Source organism: Epinephelus moara, chromosome 23 (genome assembly GCF_006386435.1).
Source record: "Epinephelus moara isolate mb chromosome 23, YSFRI_EMoa_1.0, whole genome shotgun sequence".
NCBI classification, from domain to species: Eukaryota; Metazoa; Chordata; class Actinopteri; order Perciformes; family Serranidae; genus Epinephelus; species Epinephelus moara.
In genome coordinates, this window is record NC_065528.1 from 21,276,266 (window position 1) to 21,291,053 (window position 14,788).

General features: G+C 43.1%; 1 protein-coding gene across 1 annotated transcript in view; it reads right to left on the reverse strand.

Annotated features, from left to right (window-relative positions):
- Positions 1-14,788, reverse strand: part of tmtc2a (transmembrane O-mannosyltransferase targeting cadherins 2a) — a 101,604-nt gene that overhangs the window by 36,620 nt on the left and 50,196 nt on the right. The gene's annotated exons all lie outside the window — the stretch shown is intronic.

The window sequence follows — 14,788 nt, forward strand, 5'->3', positions numbered from 1 at the left end:
CACCCCATATAGAAAGAGAAACTACGCAAAGCAATCCCTGGAATGTTTTTGATAGCTGCCCGGGGCATAAACCGCACTCACGTACAATTATACAGTCCTTTGTAACACTAGCATACTTCTTAAAATTAAAATGCACCATGGCCAGAAACAACACAGCTCTGTTTACATGAAAATAGTGAAATATGACATTTTCAAACTGGTGAAAGACACATTGGGATTTGGACAGCTGTGCTCTGTAATGGACGTCACTCTCTATCAGCAACACTGTGGCTGTTTACATCAAGAAAGTATCATTTTTTAATGAAATATGTCAGATTCAAACTGGTGAAAGACACGTTATTTGGAATCTCACATTTGGTTTGCCAATAAATTCTTAAATGTCAAGACCGCTTTATTGAGGATAACAGGGGGGAAACCAAAAGGAAAAAAGAAAAATCAACACACTTCCACAAAGATGTGAAGAAAAGATTATTTCAACAATTTTCCATATATTAGTAAACCACACTCGCCTCAGTTCTGACCTACTTGGGGTCAACTTTGAAGTAAATTTAAAGCTTTCCCTCTAAGTCTTTCCTTGTTGCCTGTCAGGATTGCAGCGAGTGTGACTGGTAATCAGCTTAGGACTCATTGTGTTGGTATGTAGATGCTGTTTGCATCTCATAAGAGCATTAATTCTGCAGCATGATCACTATTAGGTCCCCTGTCACGCAACACCTTTAAACTAACTGTCACACGCCAACCAGGCGCTCGCTGCGGCTTCAACTGAATGCTCCCTTCAGAAACTTAAAATCGTGTTAAACTTCTTAAAGCTGTATTGATACATACTTGGAAGGAAACATAGAGGACATTTGGTTGAGGACTCTTCAAGGAAAACAGTCTTTGGTGCATAAATTAGATTCAGGAACTATGTGATACTCCCCAGGGCCAAAAGCATAATTCATTTCAGTTGCTTCACAATGGGCTGCATAGACGTCTGCAGTTTGAGTTACAGCTGCTAAGACATGACAAGGTTGTGCGATCGCATCCTTGACCTCTTGACCTTTGATCAATGGCTTGTTAAATTAATTTGTCTGTGACAGTGAAGAGAAAAATGGGAAGGTGTAGCTGTAACACTGGTGACAGCCGGACATTTTCTGTCAGATGCTCTGATTTTAGATTTCTTCTAGGGATAGGCATTTCAATTAATTTCCATATTCAAATACTTGAGTCAAAAATATTATAGAGTACTTGTGGACCTGTGAAGAAAACATCAAACACACAGTTAGAATGGGGTCTGAAATGAAACTCCAAGTGAACAGGTAGGGGTTAGGATAAGCCTTCCTTCCAGCTGTTCTTATTCTGAACTCGTCGAATACCACTGCTTTGTCAATGATTTCGGCATAAAACACCTGACGCTAATGGCAACCTTTCTCGGCTGTGTAATGTGTGGCTAGGCGGCATCAGCTTGTAATGTTTCTGGACGTAACCTTTCACGTTGTTATAATACTCACCGCGGCTGGGCGCTGTCAGTATGTAATGCGGCTGGACTTAATCTTTCATGTTGTTATAATATGCCGTCAGTCAGCCGGTTCAGCACCTGTCGCGGCGATATGATACACCGCCGGACAGTGTCAGGTTGCTGGTAACAATGTAATATAAAGAGCTGGTGAGTCCCTATAGGGTGGGCAGAGGGGTGGTGGATGGATCCAACAAATCCTGGACTTTCACACAACTTTCGCTTTTCGAATGTCAAACTAACGTTTTTTTCGTCAAAGTGTTGGTCAACCTGGTCTCACTCCAAAGGCGTCGAAATGCAGCGCTTGGGCAGTGACTTGTGGCGTTAGACACTGACGAAAATACCCGTCCTTTAACGTCAGAATGATATGCAGTTTTTTGCTGTAATAGTTTAATGGAGCTTGGCGATGTCATGGGGAAACGTGGCAGGACAACAACAAAAGTTAAGGTGGCAAAAATCCGACTGGGCGGGCGAGAGTGGTGGTGGATGGATCCAGCAAACACCGACTTTCACCCCGGAGAGCGACTTTCGCACCCCGTAAGATTCTAAAGCCAAACCCTGTTCTTTTGTCCTAAACCTAACCACGTGCTTTTGTTGCCTGAACCCAACCACGTGTGTGAATGTCAATTTGTGGTGTTGTACCGATGTAGTGCATTTATTTTGAAAGAGACTGTATGTAAACAGTAAATTTCCTGTGAAAACAGAAGTGTATTTTGAAAGAAGACAATGCATGTAACTGACATAACTTGACACGACGTCCCAGAACGTCAACAACCAATGCACCCAGGGTACCTTGCACTTTGTATGTGGACATGGAAAGTCCATGACCAAATGTTGATATGTGACGAGGTCGGAGTGAGAATGTGTTGCGTTGATAGCACGTCCTGTAACATCAACAGCAGATGCAGAAGGATACCCAGTGCGTAATATGTAGACATGAAAAGCCACTGACAAAGAGGCAAGATATGATGACTTGGTTTGAGAACATGTTGAGATTAGCTATTATACGCAGGGTTAGGGAGCAATGGAATACAAGTAAGTGTGTTACGTATGTAAACTACAACATATAAGTAATTTTATTCCTTCGCAGTTACAATTTAAATTTGTGGTATTCTGAATACAGTTGCTCCCCATCGATCCAACTCACATCACCATCTGCACGCTTGTCGATCACGGGTTCTAGATCCTTGAGACGTTCTGTCCCCCACCTTCGGACTCTCTCCCACAAGACATTCCCAATATTGACTCCCTTTCTACCTTCAAATCCCGTCTGAGAACACACCTTTTCGAGTGCTACTTAGCAAGTGCTAAAATGTGTGCTAATATGCACCATGCCTTACTAACACTGCACATTACCCTACAAAACATGACAACAACCCACTAAATAAAAGCTAACAAATAACATCCTTTGGGAAAATAAATCTTGAGGAAATGGGACTTATTACGACCGCATTTTCATTACTCAATCACATAAAATAGTAAATTTAATAATAACTAAAACTGACAACCATATCTGGTGCTGACTAACGAGGGTAACAACGTCTAATGGACTGCACACACCCCAAACTTGCACTGCACATTTGTTTAATTTATTTGGTTGAAATACTTTCACTCTTATGCCAGGACCTGTGCAGACAGCAGTTACACCACTGTATGCCATCCAAAAATGTAATATTTTAATATGAAGCAGGGTTAATCTAAGTTTATATGTGTATTATTATGTTGAATGAATACTGACAGTCAAAGCAAGTATTCGAGAACTCGTGCCCATCCCTAATATCTTCAGAACCACATTTTGCTATGATGCTTTCTGAAATCAATTACTCCTTCAGTCTGATTTAGTGGTGTGTTTTTGCCAACATTAAGCAAATCTGATTTCATTTATTTCATTAAACACTGATTTAAACTGAGACGTCACATCAGCGTACTGACAGAGACAGCCTGGCGCAGTCCTGACCGAAAAGTGCTCGTTGCTCATGTTCCTCCCAGAGTTTACCGAACGGACTGAACACGACATAACATCATGAGTGATGAGCGCAGAGATGCTGCTCACTTCCTTATTCTGCGCCCATTTATTCTTTCCGAGCATCCGTAATATGTAATATGAACTCTATCTGAACCTGTCCGCGGGGAATTAGAGCTGTGCGTGTGTGTGTGAGCATGCTGTCGTAATGTAAATGCTGTTTATACTGTGTGGTATTACAGCTCAGGAAAGGATAAGGTAACATAGTAGTAGCCCTGTAGTGGTGTTATCAGTTTTGTCTTTGATGTAACTGATAATCACTATGAGAGCCTCCATAACTCAAAGTGTTGATCCAGTGTTGCCCTGCGTTTCTTTTTATCTCTTAAGTGAGTTTACTCTACCGCAGTAATAATTCAGACTCCCTGTATAATCCGCTCTGAATGAATTGCACAATAGGCAGATAAAAGCTACACAGCGCACAGAGAACAAGCTTTGATTTGTCTCATTAATAAACTTTTGAGAGTTATATCCCCCGTTCTTACAATGAGCATGATGGAGTAAGCTCGTGCTCGCCTTCACGAACCATGATGGAAAACAAGTTATCCATAACAGGCCCATGTTAGGATTAGAGTAAGAAGTTTAGCATTGACTCGTGTGACTTGCAGGCTCCAGTTGATTCCCCCACCTCCAATATGGAAAAGCACGTTCCCTCAAGAGGTTAGCCGAGGGGGAGCGCAGCTAGTTACAGAAAGCCACTTGTCGATAGTGAGATGGAAAAGGGCCAGTTCAAGGAGTTCAAGACTTCGGAGCACTCTGCGAGGAAGTGAGAGTGGAAAAAAATTGGATATTGATTTGGACTCTGAAAGGTGGTACACAAAGGATAAGAGAGAGTGCCTTATACACAAAAACGGGGGGGGTGCTCATTGATGGATGAGCCCATACTGCCTGTCAAGGGAGGAAACTGTCTGAGAAATCCAATTCTGCTTGGTATCAGAAGATAAGCCAATTCCAGCAAGAGAGTCATTTGTGGCATTTAGGTGAATGAGCTTCATTTTACCCCTCGCCGCCTTGTCTATTTCTAAATCGTTCCTTAATTGACTTCTCGATCAATCACGCAACTCAAACTGCGAGCACGTAACAGAGGAGGCTGCTTTTCAGTGATGTATGACCACAAATCCACCAACTCAGCAGCACAACTTAACACAAGCTTTTTTATTACTGTGTTTTTAGAGGCAACAGGTTGCAGCCTGGTTATTGAAGTTGACACCGACTGGAAGGATTGCTGGTTTTATTTGCTGCTGAAGTCGGGTGTGACCTTCCCTCTTCACTCAGCAGTCGTCTGTGGTCGGTTTCAAATAGATCTTCAATAAGCCAACATCCTCCCCGAACAACTGAATCATTCCTCACTCAGCTACACCCTTTAATTGCTCTGAAAAGTCTTTTAACCTCTCCACTTAGCTGTTGATTTATTGATTTCCCAACAATTCCAGCTTACATTGATGTTCTATGGTCAGAGGAATATTGGCAGGGCACCATCCTGACTAATACAGCCCTTAACCCTTTCATGCATGGTGTCAAAGAGGCACTCCTGGTCACTACACAACTCCACTTTCTCCTCCTTTCCCACAGTCTAAAGGCCAGTTCAGAACAAAGATTCCAGACGCAACAAAACGGTTTTAGGACATTGCAGACAAAAGTTGCAGTGGTCTGAATGATTCAGCTGCATATTGCCTCAGGTCGGCTCATGCAGTTGCAAGAGATTCAACCAGTTCTATCGCGGGCAATGCGTCGCAGACCATCTCATACCTTGTGACCAATCAGCAGCAAGCTCGTGCTTTTTTTTTGTACAGCTGGGTACCCACGTGGGCCGTACACATGCGCGCACGCTGTGGCTGTTGCACACACACAGTAGTAGTAGCTGTCACAGTCAAACATTTCAAAGACATTACAATACAACGCAAATAAAAGGTAACGTTAGGGTATCTAGCCACAGACGGTCGCGTACAAGAAGAGTTGAGTGCTCTGCGATGCATCCATACTGTTGCAAGACGTTGCAAGGCCATTTAGTTGCAAATGGGTGCACGTAGTTGCAAGGGGAATCTTTGGTCTGAAGGCTGCTTAAGAGAGACGATACAGTCGCTTCACGCTGAAAACACACATGCGTTTGGGCATGACTTTTCACATGTAAAAACTTTTGCTTTTTAATTTCATAATCATGATTGAAGGGGTTTTTAAAATGAGCTGGCTTTGTACTTTTATGGTGATTTAAAAATAGAAAAATTGTCCAATTGTACATTTTAAGAAAGAACAGTGCCTGAAATGAATCATAAAATGGGCACCCACAGCTCTCTGCTCTGGGGTTTAAACTTAAAAACTACCTAAACTTAGACAAACTCTCAACATTTCCTGGACCTTTCTCATGTTGCACACTCTGACTCCTGGCAGGAGAGGCACAGGTGTAACTAATCACGTTAACGATGGCCCTGCCACATTCAAGTGTTCCAGTAAACCAGCAGCCTCAACACCAGGACAGACCTAATCAAGGTTATGAGTCACACCTGTGTTTGACAAGCCAACAGGAAAGGTCCATTCTGCTTGTATATGTCCTTGTAATGCCTACCATACACGAAAAGACTTAATACATCTACATCTCTCACATCTACAGAAACTGTGACTATTTTTGGTCACACAAAGACTGGGGATCTTGCAGGGTCAATTTTTGTAAGACTACAACTAGATTCCCTATGAGATTATTTCCTGTCCTGCTCCTGTTGGAAAATATTACACCAAACTCCCATTTAAAAACTATGACATATTAACAGGTCTGTACATGTCTGCAGGTAGGAGCAAACTGTGAGAATGAGAGGTGACCTGTTTTAAAAATTAAGATTTCTAACTAAAACAAGTGCTGGTTGGTGGATCAGATACACACTGAATTTAACACTGACTTTTGCTCACTTCACAACTTCACAAGGAGTTTCTCCTCCTTTCCCACATCACAAAAGAACCAAGACTTTTTAACATCCTCGCACCTCCTCTGAGTCTCCTTTGTGTTTACTGTTTACCTGGTTTGCTACTTCCTGTTTGGTGCTGGACCATGCACAGCTATTCTTCACTATTTGCGTGAGCCAAGACTAAAAATGTACGATAACATTAAACATGTTTGATTTTGATGGAATGCCAAAACATAAAAAAGACTGACTTTAGACAGCTTGGAGTTTTTCGACCACCTGATGGATTGGGATCACAGGAGCGCACACCAACTGAGCTAAAATTGCGTAACGTGACTGCAGTTGGTTCGGATCGGGGTCGGAACACGTTCTCACCACAAACAAACTGCACCAGAGTTTGTTTGTAACCGGACCGAGACCACCTCTTCAAGAAGGTCTTGGTCCGGTTGTTTTGGTGCACACCTGAGTGGGATTGCTGTGTTCACACCTGCCCAAACGAAGCACACTTCGGGGACAAACGAACTTGAGTTTGATTGAAGGTAACCTTCAGGAGTGAACGCAACCTTTGATTCCCCTTTCAGTTTTAGGTAGAGCTGTTACAGCAGCACACCGCTGAAGAGAGACGAAAACAAGTTGCGGTGAAAAACCAGCTCTCAGCCACGTTAAAGCCTACTGGTTTTACTGGGGTTTTAAGAGTGGAGTGAAGTGACGGTGATGCGTCAGAATTTAAAAAGAGAGAAAACTAAGCAGATTCTAAGCAATTTCAGTATAATGATTCCATGAACAAAACTTACAGCATTATATGGTTCATTTGAATTTTAAGGACCTATTAAGCTATTTTCAAGGTATTCCAGTACTTATTTTTTCCTCTCAATATTCAGCCAGCTTGTGCAACCCTGAGATTTACTTTCAGTTGTCTTCTAATTTTCCTGTTTTGAGCTTTCCTGCTGTCCAACTCAAATTCCTGGGAACAGGTTCTTGCTGTGATTGATTGGCCTTCATGTGATCTGTGTGTATCCATGGAGGACGGCTGGCATAATCCCCTGCCAACTGTCAAACGTAACATCCCGCTCGCTCCAAGCCTTTGAAGCGTCCACATATCTCCTCCACTCTGGATCCTCATTTGGAAATTCAGCGTCAATTTCTGTGGCTTTTCCCCTGCACTCCGTTTTATTCTCTTCCACTTTATTATCCACTTTCTCTTTCTCCTATTAACCCTTCTCTCATTCTCTCCGTCCCTCTCTTTCCGCACATAAACATACAGTATTACGCTCCCGAGCCTTCATCTTTTAACGGTGCCATTCATTATTAGCTCTGGTTTTATTAATCCCAGAAGTGTGTGGTCTGCCTGTTGACACTGTAGCGTGCAGAGTGTTTAAAACATGTCTGAAGAAACAGCCGGATACGGCTGACTTCATACGCGCACTGTTTAAAGCTGCTGTGGACTGACGCAAGACAGCAGGGGTTCAATCTTCCGGACTTTTCTTGTTAAAGTCATGTCCAATTTAAACTACCTCTAACTCTTTCCAGCACGCTGGGCCGATCATGCATGAGATTTCCACCACTTATATGAGAGATTTAAATCAAAATGTTATCTTGTTGCCCTCCTAAATCTATTTTTCCATAAAACTCAATGTTCTTGTGCTGCATCATGCCAACCATGATTTTTAAAACATTAATTAAATATTAAAAGGCACATTTTTCTTGCTCTAAAGTTGAGGTGGGAGCTACATCACCCCACCGTGGAGCGATTCATTCTCAGCGACATGTTCATGGAAAGGCCCTCAAAGTTTTGGACACACTGTGTTTGCACAACACACATCCAGCAGCACTCACATTTGATGCATTACCAGTGACATGCTAAATTGTGATGAAAGCTACAACGAGGCATGCATCCAGTTCTTTTTCCAGCTCTCTTAATGTGTACTGGATTCTGCTGACTTGGCGCGACTCACCCGAGTCATCAGACAGCAGCACTGGCTGGCATTGAGAGGGCTGACTTTGATAGAGTGACCTAATTACCCCATAGTTCTCCCCCGTGAAAGCCCTGCTGCTGCTGGCACAGAGACCTGTAATGAGACGGGTCACAGGTTGAAGCCTTGCGTGCTGTCCACCAGGACAACTGATAGAAGCGGGAGGTGCCAGCGGTGTTAACGTGACATTAAAGGGCTTCCTGTTTGAGTAATTTAGGGACATAATGTATGAAAGGAGGTTCAAGACAACATCGGGATCCTTGATGATCTTGATCAAATGTCACGCATCTGATTTAGCTTTGCTGGCTTTGTTGTAGTTACTTGAAAGACTCTCATAAATTATTGAAAATAATTATGAACATCTTTAATGCGCATACCAAGTACAAAAGTACAATGGGCCTCATACAGAACACTTGCACAGACAGATTAGTTTTTAATTGGCATCAATAAATAATGAAAGACCCTCTTTACACTTCAAATGTCTTGAATCCCAATAAAATCCACATGCTAATTACAGATGCCACATACGCATCAGAGTTGGCTAAATAAAAAAATATGATTGCTGACTTTATGTCTAATTTATACGTGTGTGGAAAAGCTTCCACAGAGCCACAGAGACAGCTTACGGGGCCCGTAGAGCACTGCAGAACCACTGCATGCACCTTGTGAAAATGTGACAATGCCAGGTACCACACACTTCATGTTTGATTGGACATAAGAGCGAAGAGGTGGGATTTCCAGACAATTACCTCACATCCTTGACGACAACAACAACAAGCATGGACCACTTTGAAGAAAGGCTAGCGGAGCAGGTTAGAAGATATCATCTGATTACAAGATGACATGTACCCACACTTGTCAGTTGCCTATCTATACTGTAAAGGCCCAGACACACCAAACCGACTTCAGAGAACTAGCTGAGACGGATGCCCCGTGCTGAGTCCCCCGACATTGACGTGTCTCAGCCAAAAAAGTTGCACATGAATACACCATAAAGTCAACCAGCATGTACTACGTTCTGCGTCTGCGTGAGTGGAAATAACTCACCACACCAGGGGACGGCGGTTGTCTGTATTTGTCCTTCAAAAATGGAAACCAGAAGGACGTCTTGACACCAGTTAGCCAGTTAGCGCATTAACAACACAATCCAATGTTGAAAGAACAAAACATATTTACTGTGTGTCAGTGAACAATAACGCAAATCATCAGGAAACCTTTCTGCTGAAGAGTTTATATCCTTATATAACAAGTTTGTTTTGGTCTCATGCCCTCTTGACTTTAGCTGGTTGTTTACTTTCCTCATTTCTGTTTTTATTCTCATGCGCCAAGCTCAACTGCCAATCAGAGTGATTTCATTCACCAACGGGCTCCGCAGTTGCCTATACTAATTCGAAATGCTGAATTGGCGGGAAAAAAGCTGATTAGCGTTAATGAGTGCCAAAGGTACAGGACACGTCGCACCAACAAGTGCGGCAGACGCTCACCAACGGCCCAACTTTGACCAACAGCCGACCGTCGTAACCTCCTGCCACTCCTTCAAGTGGATCGGTCCATCATGTAATGTCAGAGGTCAGAAACAAAAGCTAAAACCAAAAAGGTGGAGTGGAAAAGGTTAGAGACAAAAATAATAAAGTACTCTGAGCTGATGCTGCAAGCAGGCTGACACTTGCGTACGAACATTCCAGGTCAGGGGCAAGAAGAGGAAGTCGCTGCCTGCTGCTGAGGACGAGCAACATGACACTTCTCAGCAGGTGATACTATACTATGCTGCAAGTAGTGACGGGGCCGTGCTAAAGAAAAATTGCCAGGGCTGAATTTTGTTCCAAGTTTGACCCTGGAAGATACCGACCTTTGGTAATGCTGCCCTGGCTTCTCCCTTTCATCAAGCATAAAGAAAATGAGGGCAAGTATGAAGCGACAGTGGAGATAAACTGTGCAAATTTCAATAGCAAGTTTTGTTCTGCTGTTATGTGCTACATGCAATCCTCCGCAGGTCTATATGTGCCTGACGCTTGCAAGAATGCAGAGGCGCACAGACATTAGTTTTCTGATGCTACATGCAAATCGATGTTGGCCATACCCCAGTCCAGAGGGTAGTGGTAATGCAACTGAAGCTCTTTGGTGACTGACAAGGATATCAGAAAAAAAAAAATGAATCAATTAGTTTGGTAGAAAATGGCTGCCTAGCTAATAACTATAGACTGCCACATGGATGAATGACATTTATGGACCACATCAAGCGATTTAAAACAAGTTTGTGCAGTTATGATGCTGAATCCGACTTATTTTGTATAAGATACGTTAAGGATCAGAAGAAGAAAGTGGTCTTGCCAGAAACATCTGAACATACTTTCTAGTAAACCCATGATTGAAAGCTAAATACAGAGCAACGGAGGGCATCATTTCACAGCCCAGCGCTTCTGCTACAAGATAATTGGCACAACATCCCTCAAGGCGTCAGCTGGTTACACTGAACTTAATTTGCGTGCCTGCAGCGCTCATTGAGACAAACGAGGAGGAGGAGTCCAGGACACTTTAAGAACACAATAAAATCCCTCTATTGTCCATGTGCCTCGAGTGACATGCTATCTTTCATTCGACAGGTGCGCACGTTGAAGTTTCAGTTGGAAAATCCAAAGGTGTGGAGGATTAGGGAAAGTGAGATTAAGTCCTCACATCTCATCCAGCCTTATTTTTATTCGAGGGACTATATTTAATTTCACACCTTTTGATTTAGAGCTTTTAACGCAGGGTATAATCACTGACGTCTTTGTTATTCAGTCGGGTAAATGCTTACAATCCTTTGCTCAACATTTAAACAAACACCTTTTAATGAAATCAATCTTGCCAAAGTTTCCCAGTTTACCTCGGGTTTAGCGGAGAGATCAGAGCCTCCCCGTACACCAACAAAAGCAAACAATTTCCCCCAGACCCCGTCTAAAGCCTGGAGCCTCATTCATCAACCTGTTTGTTTTAGCCATTGACAATGTGAGAGTGGGAAGAACAAAGACATCATGTTCTTATGATCCTGGCATGTAAGGCTCATTCTGCCTTCTCAACAGGCTGCAGTGCTAACACCGCACCTTCCTTTGTCTCCATCTATCACTTTGTAACTCTCCCTCCGTCCTACCTCGTCTCATTTCAAATCCCATCTCAGTCTGATTAGGGAGTTAATAGGATGAGGAATGGAGTGCTGGCCAAGGCGCATCTGTCTCCTCTGCTACACTGCGGCTGATTTGCATTTCCTTATTGTTTGTGGCTGCTGTGAGGCAGCGGTCAGATCATGTGATGTGGAGGATTTTTCAATCTTTCGCTCCATTGTGGACGAAATGGAACATTTTTTCATTGAATAGAAAACAGCATTGTTCTTTGCAAACTTCCCCATCTACCATTCAGTTCTGACTGCGCCTCGGTGGCAGAATGTGACGCCAGGTCGTCCATTCCCAAAGTGCTTTCAGGGCACAGTAGGTGAGAAAGACCACAAACAGATAAAAGACAGGAAGTGAGAGCATAGTTTCCCTCTCTTCGCTTATGCTCTCTTGATATCCCTTTTGTGTTCCCATGCGTCCCGAGACGTCTGGCTCATAATCGAGGAAACGTTTGCCCACATAGCTGGCGACCGGCACATAACGAGCTCCCCGCCAAGATAACCGTGACCGGGGCGATAGAGTAGGGCAATGCCAGAGTGATAAACGAGCCAGATGTGCTGGAGGTGGCGGCGTGGCACTGGAGAGGGAGGGGGGTTGGCACCAGGACTTTGACGTGCTGGCACAGGGACGCTGGCCAGGGCTATTGTGTCTGGGCAGAGAGGTGGAGGCTGCTGATGATATCCCTGCTCTCCTGTGTGATAAATACACAGGGAAATGGGATTTTTCATAATGGCTTCTGACAAGCACAGAGGGTGATGAAATCTTTCAGAGCGTAATGCAACAGACTCGAGCGAGTGGTGCTGGATGTCTCTCAGGTTGTGGTTTCACTTCCAAAGCTCTGTGTCTACTGTCTTTGTTTAAACAGGGGCAGACAATAATACAGTACAATCCCAACAAATACTGCATTATAAGGTTTGAAATCTCTCAGTAAATTGGATTTTCTTTTCTCAATATTTATTTGTTTTTCATCATCGCAGGCTGAGATGGTGTCTGAGACGTGGCCTGTTCAACAAATGTAACCTCTTCAACCCTGCTGACCTACCTGTGGGTCAATCAGTACAAAAACTCATGCTGTGCAGCCAACGCTTTAGTCAGACCCACAGAACTTTATTTTCTAGACAAGAATCCAGTATGTCATATGTGCACAATGAACAGAAGTTAGAGCCTGAATCATTTTAAATGTCTTAAGCTGCAAAGTTTGAGAACTGATATTCATCCTCAGGCTATTCAGAGGGAAATTAAAAAAAGTTTCAGGAGGAAAACAGATTGATTAAAGGGGTCGTTTGGATCATTTGAAGTGGGGTTGTATGAGGATCTGGTGCATACTTTTTATATTTACTGCAGTATATGGCGGTCTGCGCGCCTCAAGTTTGGAGGAGCAGGCTGGAGAATGTACTGTTGTGGACAGGGAGAGCAACAAGACAAATTTCAGCCACCTAAAATCAGTTTAAGTGTACACTATATGTAGAATATATATTCATTGCTTCACTGGCTGTCAGAAAGCAATTTCAAAGAGGAAACAGAGGCCACTATGTTGCTTTCATCAAAGCCAGATTCCATTGAGAAAAACAGTGATTTAATATTGATGAACACAGGAACTACTGGTTTACTGCTGCCTCAAACTGTAAGTTAGTCAGTCCCTTCAAGTCGTTGCCAATCACAACAGTTCACGCAAATTCAGTCAGACCCCATGATTTCTGTCCGACCATGCAATTTTGTCCAATCACTGCAAACTTGCCGCAATTTCGACTATTTAAAACTGGTTACATGTAATTTCGTTGTAGAGCTGTACACAGTGTGTTGATTTGTTTGGCCTCTCCTTGCCAGACATTCTCTCTGTTAATCATGGGAGTGCTGCTGTGCTGGGGACAGAGTCACACACACAGTGACAGGGCTAACTGTTAGCATCACATGGCGAATGTCACCAAATGGTTATTAACAGGTTTATCTAGAGTCATTTTAGTGCTGGTGTGAGATTATTTGGGATCGTTTCGGTGTTGGATGTTAGCCGCTGCTGCTGTGTTAGCTTGGGTCAGGCAGAGAGAGAAGCAGGAAAGCAACTAGAGATGGGTGAGTGCACCATTATCTGTATTTGTGTCTGTATCTGTTCAAGTTATCTGTATCTGTACTCGGAATGGGCGGAGTTTAAACTGGAAAGCCATTTACAGAAGAATCTCAGCATTGAGCTTCGGATCATTTCTGAACACAAGAGTAAGAGACTGAACACATCTACCTTTCTATATTGACAAAATTTACTCGCACGATACTTATATTCGTGAAAATTCCATTATCGGTACCAGATACTCGTTTGGTCAGAGTGTTTGGCTCAACCCTAAGAGTGACTCACAGGGACGGTCCTTAAGCGCTACAACAGCTGATCGTCTGCCATTAGCTGTCAGCCCCTACCAACTTGCCCATAAAATAAAAAAAAACAAAAAACAAAAAACACCATAAACAACATACATTGTTTAAGTTTTCTTGGGTCTATGGGACTGAGTGTTTATTGTTTTATTGTTTATTGTGCTGCAAATTTGAAATTGTTCTCTAACTATGTTGTTGCCTGAGGCATCAGGAAGAATGTAATTTTGCCTGTATTAAGTTTTTAACTGTCTTACTGTAATGTAATGTAATGTAATGTAATGTGTTTTAATGCTATGCAATGTAATTTCATGTGTGAGCCCCAGGAAGAGTAGCTGCTACTAATGTGGTAGCTAACGGGGATCCAAATAAACAAGTAAATACATAAAGGCATCAGTAGACCAGCAGCTCCTGTGTTAAGCTAACCGAAATTTCTGTTCATCTCAATGGAGTCTGGTACCCTGGAAATCCAGAGTTCTTGCGAGAGCACAATTTGAATTTGCTCAGCGAGTCACTCTGGCAATCAGTAATGATGCTCATTACCTATGCCCTTGGAGCCGAGCTGCACCAATCACATCGGTGTATGTGATATAGGTGGGCCAGAGGCGAGCTAAACAGATGACGACAACGCTGCGACAACGAAGTCCATAATCAGTCAGTAAACATTGCAAGATGGCTACGGATGAACACCAGTTGTTTGAAACGGCTTTTGCCGCTACAATGAACGAGTTAGACTTGGCTTTTTCTCTAAAAGAGGAACAGAAGACGGTGCTCGAGTCTTTCCTTTGCAAGAAGGACGGTTTTGCTGTTTTGCCGTATCCGGTCTAATCTACCAGTTAGCTCCGCTGGTAGCGCTCTGGATACGTCACCCCGTGTATTGTTCTGATTGGTCGTAGTGT